The sequence below is a fragment of the Gossypium raimondii genome, chromosome 10, assembly GCF_025698545.1.
Source record: "Gossypium raimondii isolate GPD5lz chromosome 10, ASM2569854v1, whole genome shotgun sequence".
In the NCBI taxonomy this organism is placed as follows: Eukaryota; Viridiplantae; Streptophyta; class Magnoliopsida; order Malvales; family Malvaceae; genus Gossypium; species Gossypium raimondii.
The window spans coordinates 49,146,972-49,157,535 of NC_068574.1; the positions used below are offsets into that span (position 1 = coordinate 49,146,972).

The 10,564-nt window shown below is 31.2% G+C and overlaps 1 long non-coding RNA gene across 1 annotated transcript; it reads right to left on the reverse strand.

Annotated features, from left to right (window-relative positions):
* On the reverse strand, positions 1 to 2,065 carry LOC105778461 (uncharacterized). The gene is made up of 3 exons (XR_001128740.2): positions 1,884 to 2,065; positions 783 to 839; positions 1 to 40 (listed from the first exon to the last, which is right to left on the reverse strand). It is a non-coding gene; the product is annotated as an uncharacterized LOC105778461 (long non-coding RNA).
* Positions 2,066 to 10,564: the final 8,499 nt, after the last annotated feature.

Consider the following 10,564-nt stretch of genomic DNA (forward strand, 5'->3'; position numbering starts at 1 on the left):
CAATCCCTGACCATCTTGGTCCATTGATGGTTGTGTTCAACTGTAACAAAATCACAAGGTAACATAAGCAAACTCTTAATCATCAATGCTAGACCAGAATTAACCACCAAGAATCATGCATCTCCATACTTGCCAGAGGTGAACTGTGATTTCCAGAAATGTCAAGGAAAAAAATAGGAACTTTATCCTATTATGGCTTTTTAATAGTACAAAAGATTTTATCTAGAGACTAGCAAACAAGAAGATATAAATTAAAAGGAAATTATCTTTTTGAAGAACTATAAGAAAATTAACCCAAATTATAAAGCAAAGTTAAGGTTCATCATAAAAACAGCTTAATGCTAATGCCAATGCTCTTACTTGACAGCTATAATAGAAGTTTGGAGGATCAATCTCGTTACAACACTGTTGGTAGGGTTTGGAAAGGAGTTGGTGAAACATTTTTTTTGTCAATCTTAAGAATCTGAACAAGCTTAAAAGTAAGGTGGGGCTTCAGTTAAATACCGAGATTTCATCCTTAAATTCAGTCAGCATGGAAATAAGGCCTAAAGCTAACAGTAAATTTGGTTCTAGAGGCATCTGCACCAACTATTGCATGATTGAACTCTCAACAGATACAATTCTAGCATAGTTGAGAGGATTAAACTGATTTAGCCCCACATATAAGAAGACAATACATTATTAGTTAACAAATGAAATTAGAAGCTAACCCTTAGGACAGGAAAAGATCTTTTGAGTATACCACTATTTCTAAAATATAGTAAATCATGTAGTGGACTTACCTTTGAAAATGTACTGGAAAGATCATCAATTTCTGATAAGGGTCTCAAAACTTCACCCTGCAAATATGAAGAGAAATTAGACCAAGCATCAAGCATATGAAATATTCTACTAAAATCAAATATAAGATGAATGATCTTGAAAATTAGTTAGTTACATGTGCCAGAAGGATAACCTAAAGTGATGAACTCTTGATTAGAACAAGAAATTTTAACTGCATTAGAAACCATTTTAAGTTTTCTATTCCAGGGATACAAGGAAGAACAACTCCTCAAGAAGAAAGGGACAGTCTTCTATATATTGCAACAGGGGTTGAGTTTTTGTCTAAAACTTCTGCACGATGGGTATAAAACATCCCACAAACTTATTCCATCAAGGAGGCTTCATATATAACTAGAATTTGTAAACTCAAATATCCTTATCCTTCTGAGGAAAAAGGTGTTGTGAGAAAATTTTCAGGTTGAAGGTGCAAGGGAATTCACATAATTCCATGTCTTTCCCTCAACAAAAGGAACAGATAAATAAAGCACATGAGAAATCCTTGAGAAAAGCTCCCTAATACCTTCTCAACATATTTTATCTGGGAAGCGATAGCATATGAGAAACAACAAATGTTACTTCAAGAAGCACCTAAGTACAAGTAACACAATTTCCAAAACAGATGCAGGATAGCCACTACATCACGGCAGCTTGTACAATATAACTTTCTCAGAAAGAAGTACACAAGAGCTAATTTCTCATTGTGAAGAGTCACAAAGAGAAGTAAATTAGTTTCGAAAATGACCCAACCAAGATGCTTACATGTCAACTTATAAATAACATTGCCTCAAGGTTTGTAAAGTCTTGCAGAGATGTTTAGGACAATGTATAATATGAGCTACTGCAAAGTTTATAAATAAAATCAAAATCAAAATCGATTCTACAGAAAAGAAAAGAAAAATAGGGAAAAAATTTGGAAGAAAAGTAGAAATCTAGAGAAAAAAAATGGAGAAAAGAAAAGAAATGTGAGAAGAAAAGAAGCGTACCGTACCAGAAGAAGAAGTAGAAATCTGGAAAGGAAAAAATTGAGAAACGTCGGGAGAGGATGAGGGAAAAGAAATTACCTGTGCAAGGAAGCGTGGGAGAATTAGAACGTTGAGGACGAGGGCAGAAAACGGAAGAGAAAAAAGGGAAAGACGCGGAATGGGTAATCGGCGCTGAGGGGGCGTAATGCCTATTACGCGCAATCAATGTAATGGGGGAGTAACCGATTCGGCGCGGAATGGGAAAACAGCAAACCAAACGCCGGAATAGGTGGGTAATGTAATAGGCGCGTAATCGGGGCGTAATGGTATACCTATTGCAGTGAACCAAACACGCTGTAAGATGATGCAATCTAAAATATTAGTATTTTAAAACTCACAAATTTTTAAAAAGTTATTGAGTCACACGTTTAAGAAACTTTTAGATAAAATTTATGTCATTTTTTATAAAAAGAAAAATCTATTAGATCTAGATATTATGCAAATCAAATTCTTAATATTGCATAATAATGATTTTAAGATCTTTAGAATGATATGGTTTTCACAAGTTTAAGAAATATATGATGCGATATTAGAATTGACCATTAGACTTGATGAAAAAGAACACTCAATAAATTGATTTCTCTCTCTTGACTTTTTCCCCTTAATTACACAAACCTTAAGCGATGGAGACTATAATTTTGTATGTGTGTAACCCAATTTATAATGATCGACTTTTACCCCAATACGTCCACCAAGTAATTCGAATGAACAGATAGACTCTAATTTCTATTAAAAGTAAAACTCTTATCCCCTTTAGCTTGGACCATATTATGTTAAACTTAATTGATTAACATAATTGGGCTAAAAAATCTTACATTCTTCCACTTGGCCCAATGCAATAAAACAAAAAACTTTACTAGCACAAGTATTGAGAGCGCATAAAATAACACTCATCATAATTACCACATTATAGTGAATTGCAAATGTGAGTTATGTTGGAAAAAATCTTGTTCGAAAATGGTTTTCTTGCACAGTAAAAAAATACAAATTTTAAAAATTGAGTCGGTTTGTAATATTTATAGTAATAAACTTTTTCCATAAATAGTACATGTGCTTTGAGCGAGATGGATCTTAGACGTTCCCGACTTTATCTGAACAACATTCTTTGTTATTCTCGTACCACGAACTGCTTCGAGTGTGGGATCAAACAATTTCGAATCAAACACAAAATCATAAATAATTTTTCTTACTTTGAATAGGAAAATAAATTATGACTATTTTCTAGCAGAATAACAATATCTCAAAGTTGTGTATAACTTGTTTTCTTTTTTAGCCCTACCAATGCCATCTATTTATAAGAGAGAAAGCGGAACACTAATTGAATTAATAGAATACAAATAATATTTATATAATAGAAAAAAAAACTCATCCCCTAGTTGAACTAGGAGAGAAGAGCGACCAATAGGGTGTGTCTCCCCTCATATGTATTATGATGGGGATTCGTGTATCTCCTATATTGGGTCAAATTATATGAGCTTCATGGACTTTCATTAATTGCTAAAACAACATTTATGGTAGTTGTAGATAAAGGAACATTTATAGGTGTAGGAAATTCTACTTTAATTTCTTTTATATCCATAACTTGTTTTGAAACACTCCTACTAACTTCGCCATTTTCAAAAAATCGAACATTACCACTTTCTACAATTCTCAAACTATGATTTGGTATTTAAAACCTATATCATTTATATTTCTTTGGATAACCAATAAATATTCACTTTTCATATGAGAATCTAATTTTCTTTCATAGGGATTATGCATTCTTACTTCCGCTTGATAACCCTAAACATGTAGGTGCCTTAGGTTAGGTTCCCTTTCGGTCCACAACTCAAAAAGAGTTCTTGGAACTGCCTTATTGGGAACCTTATTTAATAAGTATATAACGATTTTAAGTGCATGCATCCACAATGGTATAGGTAAGAAGGAGTTACTCATCATACTCCTAACCATATCTAATAAAGCTTTATTACATCTTTCTACAACACCATTTTTTCGAGGTGTGCTTGGCACAATATACTATGCGCATATGTCACGACTTTTAAGGAATTTTGCAAATGAACTAGGACATTATCCCAATTCAATAATTTTTTCATAAAATTCACCACCTTTATCAATTCTTACTATTTACACCTTTCTATCTAATTACCTTTCAACGTCATTAATGTTCTCAAAGACATTTACTAATTGAGATTTTCATCAAGCAAATAGATATAACAATACCGTGAAAAATCATTAATAAATGTGATAAAAATAATTTTTACATTAAAAGATAGAACATCAAAAGGTCCACATATATCGGTGTGTATTATCTCAAGAAATTGGGTAATTCTTATGGCAACTTTCTTAGTATATTTGGTTTGTTTTTCCTTAATGCAATCAACACATACATCAAGATCAGTAAAATCTAGATTCAGTAAAGTTTCATTCTTTACTAATATTTCAAGCCTTTCTTTGGATACATAACCCAAACATTTATGTCACAAGTGAGCATAATTTTCATTTAGCATATTGCACTTAATTCCAACATTTCGATGATCAACAAGTAAGGATTTTGCAAAAATATTATCAATTTTCAATTTATATAAACCATCAATAAAGTTTCATGAAACTAAAACAATATTATTCTTAAATAAATTGAAACAACCATGTCCAAACTTAACATTAAACCTAGAAACATCTAGTTTTGAAATAAATATAAGGTTTTTAGAAATTGAAAGTACATAAAAAGTTTGGAATAGGTCTAAGTGAAGACCAATATCTAATACCAAATGATAAGTCCCTATGCCTTTAATCGATGTTTCCCCATATATAGGAAATCTTCAATTGGATTTGTAGTTTGGATTAAAAGGAATACTTGCATCATATTGGATACATGAGTAGTAGCACTAGAATTAAACCAACAAATATTATTTGGAACTTCAGTTAAGTTTGATTAAAAACATACAGAAAAATAAAAATTACCTTTCTTTTTTAAACTAAACTTTGTGTTTTTGGTAATCTTTCTGATAGTGTCCCCATTTCTTATAGAAGTGATGCCTATATGCCATTCGTTCCTTTTTCTCACCATTAGAGACATTGACAATCGAGTTTTTCTTCTTTTTAAACTTGTTGGTTTTTGCCTTGAGTCCTTTGCCAGCTCCTTACCCGCAAGGTTGATGGAATTACTTCATTGACTCTTTAATCTTACTTCCTACTCAATGAGCTTACTAGCCAATTCATTAACATTCGACTTATCTTTAATAGTGTTACAACTAATTTGAAATGACCCATAATTTGAAGGTAGTGAGTTCAATATGAACTACACTAAAAATGAGTCATACACCATCATCTCTAAAGTCTTTAGCCTTGTCGCAATATTAATCATCTCAATTATATGTTCTTGCCTTCCTCTTGATCCGTGATACTTTATGGTCGTGAGTTCTGTCATTAAAATACTAGCGAGTGACTTATCCGTAGAACGGAAACATTCTTCCACAAGCATAAGATATTTTTTCACACTTTCTATTTGTGGAATTGTGATATTAATGTTGCTGACAATAGTCATTCGCAAAAACACAAGGCTCAATATGTTTGATTGTTCCCATTTTTATGGTATAACATCTCTTTCTCACTACTTGAGTCAGTAATAGAAGCGTGTTTATCTTTTAAAAATGCCAAGCCACGATCCAAAACACCTAAATGTTACTTTACTTGTTCACTCCATTCAGAGAAGTTTAACCGATTAAATAAAGTAACAGATGAAGCTTGCGAATAAAGAGAAATAGCTGAAAACAATACATAAATTCTCAAATATTGAATTAAGATATGTAAACAATCCAATTATATCCTAGTTCTTCTTTAGTAGATACTACAATATACTATCATAAATAAATGTTAATAACCTTAATGGACAAATAAATATTTTTCACCAAATATACATGTAGCCTTTGGACATTCATATATATATAGCAAAAATATTAATTTGTCACCATAATTTTCACTATTCATAGAACAAATGATTTACCTTTAGGCAAATTTCAAAGTTCTAATGAGTAGTGAAAATCAACTATCCACTTTTTCATCATAAGCATTTAATTAATTAATTAATTAATTACATGAATATTGATAATTTACATATACATAACTTAATTGGCATCTATAAAAGTTTCTAATTTGACCACTTTGGTGACTAACAAATTATATACATCGTATAGACATCAAATTAAAAATATTCAACTTTAGGGATAAAACTTTTAATACCCATTTATATAAAATACTCATGATATGTTATATCCTCAAATTTATATATCAAAATATAATTCATTAATTATATAAAATGCTTAAAAGCCACATAATATAATATACTTAATTTTTTAAACAAAATTAAACACACTGATGCTATCAATGTAAAATAGTTATATTAGTATTCAATTTCATAAAACATACTAAAAATTCTTTCATATGTGTATTTGTGTAGAAACCACAAATATAAAACATAAATGCGTGTCTAAAAATAGCAAACAATAAATAATGAAAAATATGGCTTGAATCTAATTAATAATAACATATGAAATATGTATGACATTAAAATTAAGAAATTAGATTAAATTGTTTATCAATGTGTTGTCATCAATCTTGAGTCGATGTCGAGTTAACTTGTGACACTGACTCAATTAAATACATTATTAATATATATACAATTGTTGGAAGTAATAAAATGTACATAATAAAATTAAAATATATGAAAATATTAAAATAAAGCTTTAGTGAGTGGTAAATTAAATGTGTTACTAATGCAATTAGTTTTGTTCAAATATCATCATATGCATATTTTTATTATTTTTAAGTAAGACTAAAATACCCTCGAATAATATAACTTATTTTAATTATGAAAGAAAATTTATGGAATTTCTCTAACCGAATTGGTGACCGATTAAGGGTACTCAATTAGGAGCTTAAATAGTAGTATAGATAAAAATAGTCATGCTATTGCCTTTCATAAACTAAAACCAAAAGTTGTGAGGGTAAGGTATGTATATTTATATTGGTCATCAATCTCGACGCTCTTTATGTATACTAAAATTTTTATCAAACATGTATGCATATAGAAACCACAAATTTAAAGTACAAATGCATGTTTAAAAGTAACATTATTAATATATACAATTGATGGAGATAATAAAATGTTTATATTAAAACAAAATTGTATTAAATAAATTAAAATGAAGTTTTGGTTGATTGGTAAATCTAAAATTTTTAATAATTCAATTGGTGTGGGTTCAAATCCAACCATATATATATATATTAATTGGCTTCATTAAAATGAAAAGACTAAAATACCCTCAAATAATATAACTTTTTTAATTACAAAATGACATTTATGTAATTTTCTAACCAAGTTAGTGATCCGGTTAAGAGTGACACTAACTCAGGTCAATGGCTTAGTTAATAGTATAGATATACAATTGATGAAAGTAATAGAGTGCACATAATTAAAATTAAAATATATAAATATATTAAAATAAAGTATTAATTGAGTGGTAAATTAAATGTTTTACTAATAAAATTAGTTTAGATTTAAACCCTATCATTTACATATTTTTATTTGATTTTTAAATTGATAAAACTAAATTACCTTTGAATAATATAATTTAATTTCATTACGAAAAATATTTTCATAATTTAACAATTGAATTGATGAACCGATTAACGATTACACTAATTCAATAAAATATTTAAATAATAGTATAAATATATATCCATCAAATTCAAAATTTATACTTAGAAAGCTCAAACATAAATTGTGCAAATCATAATGATAGATGGAACACATCAAGAAATCAAAATGTAAATCTTTAAAAGCAAAATAACGCAATTCTTTAGAAATAAAGTAAATTCACTTTCTTAAACAATTGATGTGAGGTTATTTCTATCATATACCATAAATACTTATTTTAACCACATGAAACTTTGAAATTAATAAAACTTGACAGCTCTTATCGCATCGATTTATGTTAAACACAATACGAAAAATCATATGTTATTCAATTAGGCTCATAATACCACAAATACCTCATGAAATTTTTATTTTGGTAAATATGAAAAATTAGCCAAGATTAATTATATTAAACTTAATCTTTAGCAGGTAGAATTTTCATCGCACGACAGATATCGTCTTCAAGTAAGTTCCTTACATATATTAGTAGATTCACATGAATGAATAATTCCTTCATGCCGCCTTGAGCTTCTCTAGCAAGATAGTTTGCCACCCTATTGTTGTCTCGCACAATCTGACTGAAAGTCACATTCCAATATTTAAACCACCAATCATGTATAAGTCGAACTCATTATAAATGTTGCTTGCTACTAACCCATTCTATATGACGGAAATCAATATAGCATTATCGCTCTTAATCTCCACTTAGCAATATCCTTTTGCCCAAGCTTACTTTAAGCCCTAGAGTAGTGCTTGAGCTTCAACCTGAAAAATATCAGACAATCCTATTACCATCTTAAAACCCCCCATCCATCCTCTATTCGCTCCTCTCACTACTCCCCCTATGGTTGTCCTTGGCCTAGTACTTGACACAGAACCATCCACATTCACCTTAATCCATCCATGACGCGGAAGCTACCACCAACCTTTAGTTATTGAAGTACAACTCCAATTATGAGGCCCACCTGTATCAAATAAAGATCTCGTCCAAGCTTCCGCAGAAGTTAGCAGAGACTGACTACTACTAATCTGTGTAAAAATGAAATCATTTTGGTTCTTCCAAAGAAACCAACATACAATGGAAAAGCAGTTAAGCCATTCACCATTTTTTAACATTATTTTACCTTCATTCCTAATGTTCAAAATAATCCATTGGACAACAAGTAAACTAAAGAAACCATTCTAGAGTCGTCTAGGTACGATAAAATGCCAAATTACTTTTGAGAAGACACAATCCCTAACTACATGCATTATAGATTCAATGTCCAAACCACAATAATCGTAGAAAGGAAAAGTCGTCATACCTTGCCTAGTTCATTCTTCGTTAAAAGTCTACCACGAGCCAATAGCCAGAGAAAGGTTCGAACCCTTTGCGGTGCCCTAACTTTCCATGTCATTTCATCATTGACAATACTAACTGATACGTTTTCAACAAATATATGTTTATAGGATTTCGAAATGAAGAAATTACCCTCTAAAAACCATCTCCAACTTCAGTGATCCATGCCTGCATTCGCCAATGAAGGTATATAAGATAAAATATGCTCAACAATCACTCGTGGAAGAACCGTAGCTAGCCAATGAACATTCCACTCCTCTTCTGTCACTATATCACAATCATGAAGTGAGTCTTGAAGGGCCTCATGACCAATGTAATAGTGTCATAGAATACCCAAGTTCCGTAACCAATCATCATTCTAAAAATTCACTAGCCTATCATCACCAACAACCCAATATATACCCTTTTTCACCACACTCCACATATTGGCTATAAAACGCCATATATAGGAGCAGCCGGTACGACTAATGTCTATTGGCAGTAATCCATGCACTTTGTACTTATTTCTCAAGATCTAAACCCACAACTGCTCTATACTAGTAACTAGTTTAAACCCCAACTTCATGAGAAAAAAGTTTGTTTTGGTCTTGTAATCTCTGAATACCTATCCCTCTTTACGCTTGAGGTTTGCAGCAATCCTCCCAACTCACAAGTGACAGTTTCCGCATAGAAGAAGTTAAACCCCATAAAAATCTACTAGCTAGTTTCTCAATTTCATTACAAACTGAGCTAGGAATTCTGGTCCTTGACAAGAAATAATTTGGAATAGCAAGTAACATTGACTTAACCAATCTTAGACGATCCGTTAGAGATAATTTCCTTGATTCCCATCCATTAAGTCGAGTGTAAACTTTATCCAAAATGAATTGAAACGTCCCAATACCAACTCAATTGTGAAAGAAAGGAACATCCAAATACATACCTAGATCCTTTACCTTTGTAAATCCAAGATTGTTACATAAATTAGTTGATAACACCTAAATACATACCTAGATCCCTTACCTTTGTAAATCCAAGACTGTTACATAAATTAGTTGATTCTTCCTATGTAACATTGTTTGAGAAAAAAACCTGGGTCTTTTGGCAATTAACCTGAACATGTTGGAGGCATTCTACATTTTTCAAATCAGCTTTGCTAAAGAGAACCAGATCATCTGCAAAGAAAAGATGTGAGATAGCTGGTCCCAGTCGAGAGAGAAAAAGAGGTTCGCAGCATCAATCAGATATCCTTGATGCTCTATTCCCAAAATGAACGACTGCTTCCTGATTTCTAAGCCTTGTTGTATTCTGCCTTTCTAAAGCTCCTTATACCCTTTCTAATTCTCATATAGCTCATATTTTTCTAGAAAAAATATTCCCAAACACCATTTTATTCCAATTTTAGACTGATTGGATAAAATTCTCCAAATTACCAAAAACTCCATTTTTTGACCATAACTATTTCATCATATCCTTGAACTCTAGGTGTATCAGCCAGTTAGTGAGGAAACGAAACGGTCTATCTTCTCTCCCCATTTTCACCTTATCAATCGATAAAGTATTGGACGATGATCCAATTTAAGCTTATGCAAGTGTCACACCTCTAAATTTTGTGTGAAGGATTGCCACTGATCTTTACAAAAGCCTCGATCCAAATGTTGAAAAAGGTTCCATCTATTCCATGTGAAACACGGTCCATAAAAACCC